Source organism: Gossypium hirsutum, chromosome D01 (assembly GCF_007990345.1).
Source record: "Gossypium hirsutum isolate 1008001.06 chromosome D01, Gossypium_hirsutum_v2.1, whole genome shotgun sequence".
In the NCBI taxonomy this organism is placed as follows: Eukaryota; Viridiplantae; Streptophyta; class Magnoliopsida; order Malvales; family Malvaceae; genus Gossypium; species Gossypium hirsutum.
Window position 1 is genome coordinate 16646818 of NC_053437.1, and position 14863 is coordinate 16661680.

A 14863-nucleotide genomic window follows, 5' to 3' on the forward strand; every position below is an offset into this window, starting at 1 on the left:
CAGTTTGAGTCAGGAACTATCACACTATCACAGGTTATATAAAAACATGTATTTTTAGACTCCATAAATGCTACGTTCAGTCCAAGAACTGACTAAATCGTGCTCTGATACCACTAAATGTAACACTCTTAACCCGTCTTCGTTGCTAGATTAGAGTTACAGAGCATTACTGTTCAATAAGAAATATTTAAACATCATAAAATTTAATAATTTAAATATATGCTAAACCATTCATTCTCATACATTTCGTCCCTAAATCAAGCCTTCGGGGCCCTAGAAATAGCTTAGAGGCAATTTGGGACTAATTTGAAACAAAACAAAAAGTTAAGGAACAAGTGGCAAAAATTAGAAACAAGGGTCACATGGCCGTGTGACATAGCCTCAGGTCGTGTAACTTTTGAACAAAGGACACACGATCGTGTCTCAGCCCGTGTCCTTACCCGTGTTACTCATTGAGTAGGGTCACACGGCTATTTTACACCCTCGTATACCAGGTCGTATAACTCTCGGAGTTGCTCCACACGCCCAAGTACCAGGCCGTGTGCTAGGCCGTGTAACTCACTGACTTGAACACTAAAGAGCTCACAAATGACACACGACCCTGTCGCCAAGCCGTGTATCTCACACGACCGTCTGACAGCCCATGTCTTAGGCTGTGTGGACCCAAACTTTTACCTAAAAATAAGTCGTTTCTTAACCAATCCATGCATAACTAACAAATCCATTTATGTACACTTTCAAGGGACTAAAGCATCATTCAAATACACATAATCATGCTAATTCAAACAACCTAATCATCTAACCAATATACCATTCAAAGGCATCACAATTGCATCCAAACATCATTTACATAAACATGTCAATATAACCTTATTTCAAGCATAAAAACCTAGTTTAAACATCTACCAAATCATGTCTCAATTGACCGCTATCAAGCCGTTATAAACATACCAAAAAAGAGTCTTATTTACAAGCATTAGCAAGCGACCAAAAATAACAAAATTTCGTAAGCATTAAAGTGCACCAATCAAACATAATATTCTAAACATAAACATATCATAGCACCATTACACAACATCCTATACATGATTAACCTTGGCCAATATTCTAAAAAACTACCGAATTGACTACTGGATAGTGTGATAGATCTCTAACAAAGTTCCAAACCGGTCGAGCTTCCGATAATCTATAAAACAAAGGAAAGAAACTACGTAAGCAACAAATGCTTAGTAAGCTTGTATAAACCTTAACATAACTTACCATTTTTATATTACAATTCATAGCATAAGTATAAACCAAAACTAATGCCATAAGCTTAGTATGAGCTTATACAACATCATCAAACTCACAAGTTAGTATACTTGTTCATAATATATATGAAATCAATCGTAAGATATGAAGTTTACCATGTATAAACATAACATTTTTACTTCATCAATATTACCATAATATCATGATTCATTGCATTTACACACTTAAGATTTCCTTTTCCTTTTCTTACCCGTTGAACCATCTAGAATTACATTGGATACTCAAGAAAGCTTACACATAGTGTGCCTTTACATATAACCGTAACATTTTCTTTACATTAATGCTCACACGAGTTGTAAAATGGGTCTGCTCACACGAGTTGTGGTCATAATGAACATTCAATTTAACTAGCATAAAAGTGGTTACAGTTCATACGAACTTACCTAGATAACTAGCGTAGTAGTGTAAACTAGTCCGAAGCTTTAGCCTTTCCTCGATCTAAGTCCGAACATGATTTATCTCGACCTAAATAGATAATTTCAATCAATTAAGTACTTTTAGAATTCAATTTAATCCAGAGTTCATATTATGCAAAATTACCAATATGCCCCTAAAATTTTAACTTTTCCTAATTTAGTCCTTAAGCTTATAACTTAAAATCTAACCATTTTAACCTAAATCCATGTTAACCATAGATACAAGGGACTTTGAAACAACCCATATTTACCATCATTTCACAAAAAAATCCTAGCATTTATACCTTTAACAATTTAATCCCTACTTCTAAAATTCATCAAAAATCACTTATCAAAACTTATTTATTTTTCAACAAGGATTTGTAATCTATCAATTAACATCAAAACCTAACCAAAAAAATTCATGGAAAGTCTCTCAACCTTTAAAAATTTTGCAAATGAACTCTCGGGCTAGCTAGATTAAGCTAAAACAGATCAAAAACATAAAATCATTAAAAACGGGGATTGAATACACTTACATGCAAGAAAATAAGCTTGACCGAACTAACTATCTTCTCTAATGGTGGAAATGGCTAGGTCTTGAATACAATGAAAAACATGATAGTTTTCTCATCCTTTAGTTAATTAACATTTTAACTAATTTATAAAATTACTTAATTAACCTTTTAAAACCACTTAAAATTTCATTAAAAGCTATCCATAAACATATACTACCAACATATATGGTATAATTACCATTCAAATCCATTAACTTCCCTTTCCAAAGTCATTTAGCCCTTTTAACTAATAGAACTCAATTTCTAAACTTTTTACGATTTAGTCCTTTTCACTTAATTAACCATTTAAACATTAAAATTTCTTAACAAAATTTTAATAACGCTTAACAAAATTTTAATACGACCTTATTATAATTTTGTAAAAATTTAATAAATAATAAAATAATAATTTACACGTCAAAATTGTGGTCTCGAAACCACTATTTTTGATATCACTAAAAACGGGCTGTTACACTAGCAATCTGTTTCCCAGGTAATCACCGCAAATGCCCTTATAAATTTCTCTCATGATATACTCAACTTCTGAGGGAGTAAGACATCGCAATAATAGGTGCGAAAACTCTTTTCTATATAACACACCCTCCATGAGGGTGTATCTGTCAAAAGGCAAACAAAACATGTTGTTCCAATTTAGTATGTAATAAGTTCGTAATGGGCGGATATGTAATTTTCATGCAAGGATTTCAACAAGTATTCATAATTCGTATCGATGATGTACCTTGCCACCTTGTATTGTTATTTTGTGAGCTCTTTTCGATCTTGGCTTTCCTGTTTACGTTGTAGCGTGTGGATTATAGGGGTCATCCATGTTTCTTATTGGGTCATCAATAACACTTGGGGGTCACCATAGCTCAGCACTTCCTTGTGTTTGAGTAGGATTTTTCCTCTCTGCTCAATGGTGATGGAGGATGCTAACTTTGAAAGAGCATCTGCACGCACGTTGTCATTCCTTGGGAGCTACCTAACCTTGGCTTCTTTGAACCCTGCCAGTAATTGGATTACCATCATGTGATACCATTTTAGTGTTGCTTCTTTCACCTCGTACTCACCATGTATTTACTTCACCACGAACTGGGAGTCGGTGTGTGTAGTCAAGTTCCTGGCATCGAACTAGTGCGCTAATTATAGTCTAGATATCAATTCTTCATACTCAGTGTTGTTGTTCAATGTTTGGAATCCAAATGAAAATCCATATTGCCACTCGTTTCCCTCTGGGTTTATCACGAGTGTGCCTACCCCCGATTCTATTTTGGCTGCGGAGCCATCGACATAAAGCATCCAACCCTTCATTCTATCTATTGTGCACAAATCTCTAGGGGTGTGTTTACTATTGGCGGTGTCCAACAATAAAAAGTAACTTTAGTACAAAATGAAAAGCGAGTATCCATTTTCCGTAAAATATGAGAATCATTAGAGTGGTACTGTTCATCATAAAATGTGTCATCATTAAATTGTTAAATTTCATTAATGTTTGCATATTACATTATCTCTGCAAGATATTTCACTATTTAATACATCAAAATAAAATTTATGTTACCTGTTATGTCTTCACTTTTTTCGAATGAGCATTCTACTATGAAATCTACCAACACCTACCATTTTATTACCATTCGTGGGATGAAATCTATCTCTAACTCTGTGAGTTCGATGCTCTATTTTTTTATCCTCCCTAGGGTGTCTGCCTTGGCAAGAACCTGTTTCATTGGCTCGTTGGTGACTACAACAATTGGGTGGGGCTGGAAGTATAGTCGTTGCTTGCGAGCTGTAATGATTAGGGGATAGACACATTTTTTTTTTATTTTTGTGTATCTAAGCTTGTCATGTTGAAGCACCTTTCTGACATAGCACATCAAAAATTGAAGGCTGCCTTTAGACTTGACTGAGATGATTGTGATTGTCTTTTCTGAGTCTCCTAAGTACAGGTATAGTGTTTCTCCCGTTTGAGGTGACTTTAACAGTGGAGGGAAGTAAGGTATTGTTTCAGTTGTTTAAAAGCGGTTTGGCATTCTTTGGTCTACAAAAAGGGTTTCTTAAGAACTTTGAAAAATGGGAGGCACTTGTTTGGCATTATGGAAATAAACCTGTTAAGCGCCACTGTAACACCCCTTACCCGAGACCATTTCCGGAGTCGAGCACGAGGCATTACTTAGCTTATCTTACCAATTCGGAGCATAAAAACTAGGTTTGAAAATTTATTTCATTATTCGCAGCAAATCTGTCCAATCGCGCAGCAGTTACTAAATTAATTATAACTTGAGCTACAGAACTCAAAATTTAATTCCGTAAATTTTCCCTGAAACTAGACTCATATATCTACTCACCATAAAATTTTTAGAATTTTTTGTTCAGCAAATTAGTACAGTTTATTAGTTAAAGTCTCCCCTGTTTCACCACCTGACTGCCCTGACCTCTAGTCACTAAAAATAAGTTTTCTCACTGTAGGATTTTCATATGAAGTTCTTACTTGTTTCTACAGAAAATAAACTCATTAAGGAATCTAAGCATGTAAATTTCAACTCATAACCATTTTTGTACAATTTGTAATTATTTTCTAAACTCAGAACAGGGGACTCCAAAAACAGTTCTGACCCTATCTTACTAAAATTCACATATCTTAAAATATAAATTTCCTTTTTCTACACCGTTATTTTTCCATGAAAATAGACTCAACAAGCTTTAATTCCATAAATCATTCACCCTCTAATTCATTTTATACTATCTTGGGTGATTTTTTAAATTCACGTCACTGTGCTGCCTGAATTCTGTTTCTTTGCAAAATTTTATCCTTTCATGATTTCCATGCATAATTTATCACCTAATCTTTCATAACAACAAACACCTTCATCCTTAACCATTTTAATAACCATACATCATCAAATACTTACACATCACTCATTAGCAAAATCATCATTACAAACATACAAAATAACTAAATCCCTATACATGCCATAACTCAAACGTGTTTCGATATAAAATACCGAGCAGTTGTAGTTGATAGTGTGGAGATCTCCGACTTCTTTAGGATCCTTGAAGTAGCTTTGCAATACTATAAGAGAAAGAGAAATAAAAGAAGTAAGCATAAAGCTTAGTAAGTTTACTAGCAAATAAATAACAATATTTAACTTAAATAATTAAACTCAATGTCTATATCTCTAGTTTACTCTTTAGTTAATCTCATACTAGTTCTCTTACTTGTTTGCTTAGAATACTTGTGTGCATAACTTACTCAATCCTTGCTGCATCGTTGAACATCAATTGATAGTATAATAAGTTCTTAAGTCTTACAACTTACCTGAGCTTGCCATTTATGCTTTAAACTGAACTTTCATGAACATGATTCGTTTACAAGCCCGTTGAGCTACATTGGAATAATAAGGATACTCGGGTTTCTTCTGATAATAACATGCCAAAGCCATGTCCCAGACATGGTCTTACATGGGATGTTCTCGTGATGGTGCCCATGCCATGTCCCAGACATGGTCTTATAGGGGACCTCTCATCTCGGTGCCAACGCCATGTCCCAGACATGGTCTTACATGGGACCTCTCGTCTCGGTGCCCATGCCATGTCCCAGACATGGTCTTACAGGGGACCTCTCATGATCTTAAGGATGCCAATGCCATGTCCCAGACATGGTCTTACATGGGATCTCTTTACCCAAATGTCATGACATTCGTATCCAGTACCATCCTTATGTATCAACGGGACTTTTAAATTTTAATTCTCTATCATCTCATGCTTGGATCATCATCAAATAAATTCATAAAATAAATTCATAATGGCTGGAAATTAACAGCATTAATAATAAATATTGAAATATTGCATTTATTTACCGTAAACTTACCTCGGTACCAATTATAGCCAAATTCACCAACTTAGTCTTCAACTTTATTCTTCCCTTTGTCTAACCTCGAGTTTCGTACTTCTTAATCTAAAATAGTAAATTTAACTTATTTAATAATCACATTCATCAAAACAGCCCTCGACTCTAACTTTTTCAAAATTACAATTTTGCCCCTAAACTTTTACATAATTACATTTTTGCCCCAAGGCTCGAAAATTAAACTTCATCTCTTATTCTTATGTTTTATAACATTCTGAACATTTTTCCCTTCTATGGCAACATCAAATTCCCACTCTAACATGTACTTATGAACATTAGGTATTTTTACCGATTATGTCGTTTTACTCGTTTTCACTTAAAATCGCTTAGCAAAAGTTGTTTAACATAATTTCTAGCTTCATATTCTATCATAAAACATCAAAATAAACACTTTTCACCTATGGGTATTTTTCCAAATATAAACCCTAGGTTAAATTATTGCTAGAATAAGCTAAATTAAGCTACCGGGATCTCAAAAACGTAAAGAACATTAAAAACGGGGCTTGGGATCACTTACTATGGAGCTTGGAAGCTTGAAAACCCTAACTATGGCTTCCCCCCTTTCTGATTTCACTCATATGAAGAAGATGATGATTTTTGCCATCTTTTTCCCTTTTAATTCATTTTAATTACTAGATTACCAAATTGCCCCTAACTTAAAAATTTTCTATTTCACTTATCTCATGTCCATTTTTCTCTACCAAGTTACCAATGGTATAATTATCATATAAAGACCTCCAATTTAAAGTTTCATAACAATTGGACACCTCTAACATGTAGAACTCAACTTTTGCACTTTTTACAATTTAGTCCTTTTGACTAAATTGAGTGCCCAAACGTCGAAATTTTCGAACGAAATTTTCAAAAAATCATTTTGTGAAATTGTACACCATAAAAATATAAGAAAAATAAAATTTTTCTCATCGAATTTGTGGTTCCGAAACCACCGTTTCGATAACCTCAAATTTGGGCCATTACAACTCTCCCCCCCTTTTTAGGATTTTCGTCCTCGAAAATCTTACCAGTAAAGAGATTCGGGTATTGCTTCCTCATTGCCTCTTCCGGTTCCCATGTTGCTTCCTCAATCCCGTGCTTTTGCCATAGCACTTTCACCAGATTTACCTTTTTGTTTCTAAGCTCATTTGTTTCTCGTGCTAATACTTTAACCGGTTCTTCATTATAAGTCATATCCGGCTGAATTTCTACTTCTGTTGGAGTAATAACATGTGAAGGATCTGATCGATACCGTCGTAGCATAGATACATGAAATACATTATGAATTTTGTCGAGTTCCGGTGGTAAAGCCAATCGGTAAGCAACTGGTCCAATTCTTTCTATAATCTCATATGGTCCGATAAATCTTGGACTCAATTTACCCTTTCGACCGAACCGGAGAACTTTCTTCCAAGAAGACAGTTTTAAGAATACTTTATCACCCACCTGAAATTCAATCTCCCTTCGTTTAAGATCGGCGTATGACTTTTGACGATCGGAAGCTGCTTTTAAACTATCCCGAATCAGTCTTACTTTTTCTTCTATTTCTCGAATCAAATCAACCCCGTGTATCTTCTTTTCACTGAGCTCTGTCCAATATAATGGTGTTCTACATTTTCTACCATACAAAGCTTCATACGGAGCCATTTTAATACTGGACTGATAACTGTTATTATAAGCAAATTCAATCAAAGGTAGATACCTTTCCCAATTACCTTGAAACCCTAATGCACAACATCGGAGCATATCTTCCAATACCTGAATTACACGCTCAGATTGGCCATCTGTCTGAGGATGAAATGCAGTACTGAAATACAACTGAGTACCCAAAGCTTCTTGCAATTTGTTCCAGAAATGAGACGTAAATCGGGGATCTCTGTCTGATATAATGGAGACAGGCACTCCATGTAGTCTAACAATCTCAGATATATACAATCCAGCCAATTTATCTAAAGAATAATCCATACATACTGGGATAAAGTGCGCGGACTTTGTCAATCGGTCGACAATTACCCAAATGGCATCTTTCTTCCTTGGAGATAACGGTAACCCAGATACAAAATCCATAGTGATTCTTTCCCATTTCCATTCCGGTATAGTGATTGGCTGAAGCAACCCCGAAGGTACCTGATGTTCAGCCTTAACCTGCTGACATACTAAACATCTTGATACAAACTCAGAGATATCACGTTTCATACCCGGCCACCAATACATCTTTTTCAAGTCATTATACATTTTATTACCTCCCAGATGTACGGACATAATACCACTGTGTGCTTTGTGTAAAATCTTCTGTACAAGTTCTGAATTCTTCGGTACACATACTCTGCCTCTGAATAATAAACAACCATCAGTTCCAATCTGAAATTCTGAATCATTACCTGACTCACAATGCACCCGTTTAGCCTGTAATTTCTCATCATTCCTCTGAGCTTCACATATTTGTTGACGAAATGTCGATTTAGCTCTCAATTCAGCTATGATTGAACCATCATTAGACAGTGACAACCGGGTATTCATAGCTCGTAAAGCAAATAGAGATTTTCGGCTCAAAGCATCAGCTACCACGTTAGCCTTACCCGGATGGTAATCAATAACCAAATCATAATCCTTTATCAATTCAAGCCACCTGCGTTGTCTCAAATTCAAATCTTTCTGTGTCATCAAATATTTTAAGCTTTTGTGATCAGTATAAATATGACACTTTTCACCATACAAATAATGCCGCCATATTTTCAATGCAAATACAATAGCAGCTAACTCGAGATCATGTACCGGGTAGTTTCTTTCATGTGGCTTAAGTTGTCTTGAAGCATAGGCTATTACTTTATCTTCTTGCATCAAGACACAACCCAAACCATTTAATGATGCATCACTATAAATAATAATTTCCTTACCCGATTCAGGCTGTACCAACACAGGTGCTTTCGTTAACAACTCCTTCAATCGGTCGAAACTTTGCTGGCATTTTTCTGTCCATTCAAATTTAACATCTTTCTGTAATAAACGGGTCATTGGAGAAGCTATCATAGAAAACCCTTATACAAATCTCCGATAATAACCAGCTAAACCCAAGAAACTTCTAACTTCAGATACATTCTTCGGTGGACTCCAATTGACAATAGCTGAAATTTTACTCGGATCTACCCTGATGCCTTCTGCGGATACAATATGTCCGAGAAAACCTACCTCTCGAAGCCAAAATTCACATTTACTGAATTTAGCATAAATTTTCTTTTCACGCAGAATTTGCAACACTATTTTCAAATGTTCTGCATGCTCAGTTTCATCCCGAGAATAAACTAAAATGTCATCAATAAAAACTACTACAAACCTATCTAGATACGGTCTGAATATCCGGTTCATCAAATCCATGAATACTGCAGGTGCATTAGTCAACCCAAACGGCATAACCAGAAACTCATAATGCCCATACCTGGTTCTGAAAGCTGTCTTTGGCACATCTGGCTCTTTTACCCATAACTGATAATAACCCGATCGGAGATCAATCTTTGAAAATACTGTGGCACCTTTCAGTTGATCAAATAAGTCATTAATTCGAGGCAATGGGTACTTATTCTTTATAGTTACCTTATTAAGCTGCCGATAGTCAATACACAATCTCAAAGACCCGTCTTTCTTTTTCACAAACAGAACTGGAGCACCCCAAGGTGAATAACTCGGACGAACAAAACCTCTGTCAACAAGTTCCTGTAACTGTGCCTTTAACTCTTTTAATTCTGTAGGAGCCATACGATACGGAGCTATGGAAATTGGGGCAGTTCCCGGAATCAGGTCTATAGAAAATTCCACTTCTCTTTCTGGTGGCAACCCTGGTAACTCCTCTGGAAATACATCAGAAAATTCACATACAACTGGCACTGCCTGTATCTTTGACTCAGATACCTTAGTATCCAACACATACGCCAAATAAACATCATACCCTTTTCTAACACACCTCTGAGCTGTCATAACTGAAATCATATCGGATAATCCCTCTGTCTGATTAGATTTAACCCAAAGTAATTCTCCATTCTGGCATTTCAACACAACATATTTTTGTCTACAGTTTACTACTGCATCATGCTGAGTTAACCAATCCATGCCCAATATCACATCAAACTCATCAAAAGGCAATAACATCAAGTCAACCGGGAAACAAATACCTTTTACCATCAGTGGACAATTTTTACAAACTTTATCCACTATCACAAACTGGCCCAGGGGGTTCGAGACTTTAACCATAAATTCAGTAGGTTCAACAGACAAATTTTTAACAAATGCTAATTTTGTGCATATATATGAATGTGTAGAGCCAGGATCAATTAATGCAATAACAGTAGTATCATAGAGAGAAAATGTACCCGCAATTACATCAGGAGAGGACGCCTCTTCACGAGCTCGAATAGCATATGATCTTACAGGTGCTCTAACATCTGATCTAACTGCTGAATCTTTGAATGCACCCCTATTACTTGCCCCCACTCCTGGGTTTCTCTGCGGTCTACCTCTGGTAGGAGCATTACCTGATCTCGCACTCGTTATTTCTTCTCTTTTAGTTGTTTCAGGACAATCCCGAATAAAGTGATCGGATGCTCCACATCCGAAACAAACATTTTCACCTACTCTACACTCTCCGGGGTGGCGTCTCCCACATTGAGGACATTCCGGTCTAGGAGGTCAAGTACTGCCAGTACTTGCAACTGTAGTGGTTTGAGCTCTAAAACCCTCGAATCTTCTACTTCTGCTTCGGCCAGAATATATATGTGGAAAATGTGATCCGCTAGAGAGCTCCCTAGGCCTCTTAGATGTAGACTGAAATGATTTACTCATTTACCTCTTCTTTGTATCCTGCGCTCCAGCTTCAGCTTTGCTCTTCTCTTTTTCTTTTAACAAGTCTTCTACTTTACAAGCTCTTTCTACCAGAACAACAAACTCTCTGATTTCCAATACACCCACTGATAGTCGGATGTCATCATTAAGCCCATCTTCAAATCTCTTGCACATGTTGGCTTCGGTGGATACAAATTCCCGAGCATACTTACTAAGTCTGACAAATTCGCGTTCATATTCAGTCACGGACATCTTACCTTGTTTTAGCTCAAGAAACTCCTTCCTTTTCTGCTCTGTAAATCTCTGGCTGATGTAATTCTTTCGAAACTCCTCCTGAAAGAAATCCCAAGTAACCCTCTCACTCGGTACGATAGACACGAGAGTCTTCCACCAATGATAAGCGGAATCTCTGAGAAGTGAGACCACACACTTCATACATTCTTCCGGTGTACAAGATAATTCTTCAAAAACCCTGATGGTATTCTCAAGCCAGAATTCTACTTTTTCTGCATCGTCATCTTTGGTAGCCCGAAATTCTTCAGCCCCTTGCTTCCTAATCTTATCAACAGGTGGTCTCTCCCTGATAAATATACCTGCAGCTGGGGAAGCTACATGGGGAACCTGTGAATCTTGAGGGGGTGGAGGTCTTACAGCCGGATTCGTACGAACGAACTCGGCAAACCAATCAGTCATGGCTTGGAAGAAGGCTTCTCTAGCTCCTCCTCCCTGTCTATCTGATGCAGGTCTTTCACTAACATTAACATCTGATGGCACCGTCCCTTCTGCGGGAATAGGTGCATTACTCTCTACTTCATCTGTACTAGCTCGTTCAGGATCCATAACTATAAAAGAAAACATTTTAAAATCGTCAGGAGTCGTCACACTATCAAAATATATAAGTATGGCATGTATAGGTAGACTCTTATTCTTACTGAGTATTTCCGAGAACAGACTAAACCTGCTTTGATACCAATAAAATGTAACACCCCTTACCCGAGACCGTTTCCGGAGTCGATCATGAGGCATTACTTAGCTTATCTTACCAATTCGGAGCATAAAAACTAGGTTTGAAAATTTATTTCATTATTCGCAGCAAATCTGTCCAATCACGCAGCAGTTACTAAATTAATTATAACTTGAGCTACAGAACTAAAAATTTAATTCCGTAAATTTTTCCTGAAACTAGACTCATATATCTACTCACCATAAAATTTTTAGAATTTTTGGTTCAGCAAATTAGTACAGTTTATTAGTTAAAGTCTCCCCTGTTTCACCACCTGACTGCCCTGACCTCTAGTCACTAAAAATAAGTTTTCTCACTGTAGGATTTTCATATGAAGTTCTTACTTGTTTCTACAGAAAATAAACTCATTAAGGAATCTAATCATGTAAATTTCAACTCATAACCATTTTTGTACAATTTGTAATTATTTTCTAAACTCAGAACAGGGGACTCCAAAAATAGTTCTGACCCTATCTTACTAAAATTCACATATCTTAAAATATAAATTTCCTTTTTCTACACCGTTATTTTTACATGAAAATAGACTCAACAAGCTTTAATTCCATATATTATTCACCCTCTAATTCATTTTATACTATCTTGGGTGATTTTTCAAATTCACGTCACTGTGCTGCCTGAATTCTGTTTCTTTGCAAAATTTTATCCTTTCATGATTTCCATGCATAATTTATCACCTAATCTTTCATAACAACAAACACCTTCATCCTTAACCATTTTAATAACCATACATCATCAAATACTTACACATCACTCATTAGCAAAATCATCATTACAAACATACAAAATAACTAAATCCCTATACATGCCATAACTCAAACGTGTTTCGATATAAAATACCGAGCAGTTGTAGTTGATAGTGTGGACGATCTCCGGCTTCTTTAGGATCCTTGAAGTAGCTTTGCAATACTATAAGAGAAAGAGAAATAAAAGAAGTAAGCGTAAAGCTTAGTAAGTTTACTAGCAAATAAATAACAATATTTAACTTAAATAATTAAACTCAATGTCTATATCTCTAGTTTACTCTTTAGTTAATCTCATACTAGTTCTCTTACTTGTTTACTTAGAATACTTGTGTGCATAACTTACTCAATCCTTGCTGCATCGTTGAACATCAATTGATAGTATAATAAGTTCTTAAGTCTTACAACTTACCTGAGCTTGCCATTTATGCTTTAAACTGAACTTTCATGAACATGATTCGTTTACAAGCCCGTTGAGCTACATTGGAATAATAAGGATACTCGGGTTTCTTCTGATAATAACATGCCAAAGCCATGTCCCAGACATGGTCTTACATGGGATGTTCTCGTGATGGTGCCCATGCCATGTCCCAGACATGGTCTTATAGGGGACCTCTCATCTCGGTGCCAACGCCATGTCCCAGACATGGTCTTACATGGGACCTCTCGTCTCGGTGCCCATGCCATGTCCCAGACATGGTCTTACAGGGGACCTCTCATGATCTTAAGGATGCCAATGCCATGTCCCAGACATGGTCTTACATGGGATCTCTTTACCCAAATGTCATGACATTCGTATCCAGTACCATCCTTATGTATCAACGGGACTTTTAAATTTTAATTCTCTATCATCTCATGCTTGGATCATCATCAAATAAATTCATAAAATAAATTCATAATTGCTGGAAATTAACAGCATTAATAATAAATATTGAAATATTGCATTTATTTACCGTAAACTTACCTCGGTACCAATTATAGCCAAATTCACCAACTTAGTCTTCAACTTTATTCTTCCCTTTGTCTAACCTCGAGTTTCGTACTTCTTGATCTAAAATAGTAAATTTAGCTTATTTAATAATCACATTCATCAAAACAGCCCTCGACTCTAACTTTTTCAAAATTACAATTTTGCCCCTAAACTTTTACATAATTACATTTTTACCCCAAGGCTCGAAAATTAAACTTCATCTCTTATTCTTATGTTTTATAACATTTTGAACATTTTTACCTTCTATGGCAACATCAAATTCCCACTCTAACATGTACTTATGAACATTAGGTATTTTTACCGATTATGTCGTTTTACTCGTTTTCACTTAAAATCGCTTAGCAAAAGTTGTTTAACATAATTTCTAGCTTCATATTCTATCATAAAACATCAAAATAAACACTTTTCACCTATGGGTATTTTTCCAAATATAAACCCTAGGTTAAATTATTGCTAGAATAAGATAAATTAAGCTACCGGGATCTCAAAAACGTAAAGAACATTAAAAACGGGGCTTGGGATCACTTACTATGGAGCTTGGAAGCTTGAAAACCCTAACTATGGCTTCCCCCCTTGCTGATTTCGTTCATATGAAGAAGATGATGATTTTTGCCATCTTTTTCCCTTTTAATTCATTTTAATTACTAGATTACCAAATTGCCCCTAACTTAAAAATTTTCTATTTCACTTATCTCATGTCCATTTTTCTCTACCAAGTTACCAATGGTATAATTATCATATAAAGACCTCCAATTTAAAGTTTCATAACAATTGGACACCTCTAACATGTAGAACTCAACTTTTGCACTTTTTACAATTTAGTCCTTTTGACTAAATTGAGTGCCCAAACGTCGAAATTTTCGAACGAAATTTTCAAAAAATCATTTTGTGAAATTGTACACCATAAAAATATAAGAAAAATAAAATTTTTCTCATCGGATTTGTGGTTCCGAAACCACTGTTCCGATAACCTCAAATTTGGGCCATTACAGCCACCACCTTGCCCATGAGGCGCTAGATTTCTTTTATAGTTTACAAGAGGGGGCATCTCTGTAATGGCCTAAATTTTTTTCAAACTCGCCTCTATTCTTCTTTTGAGATTATGAAACCTAAG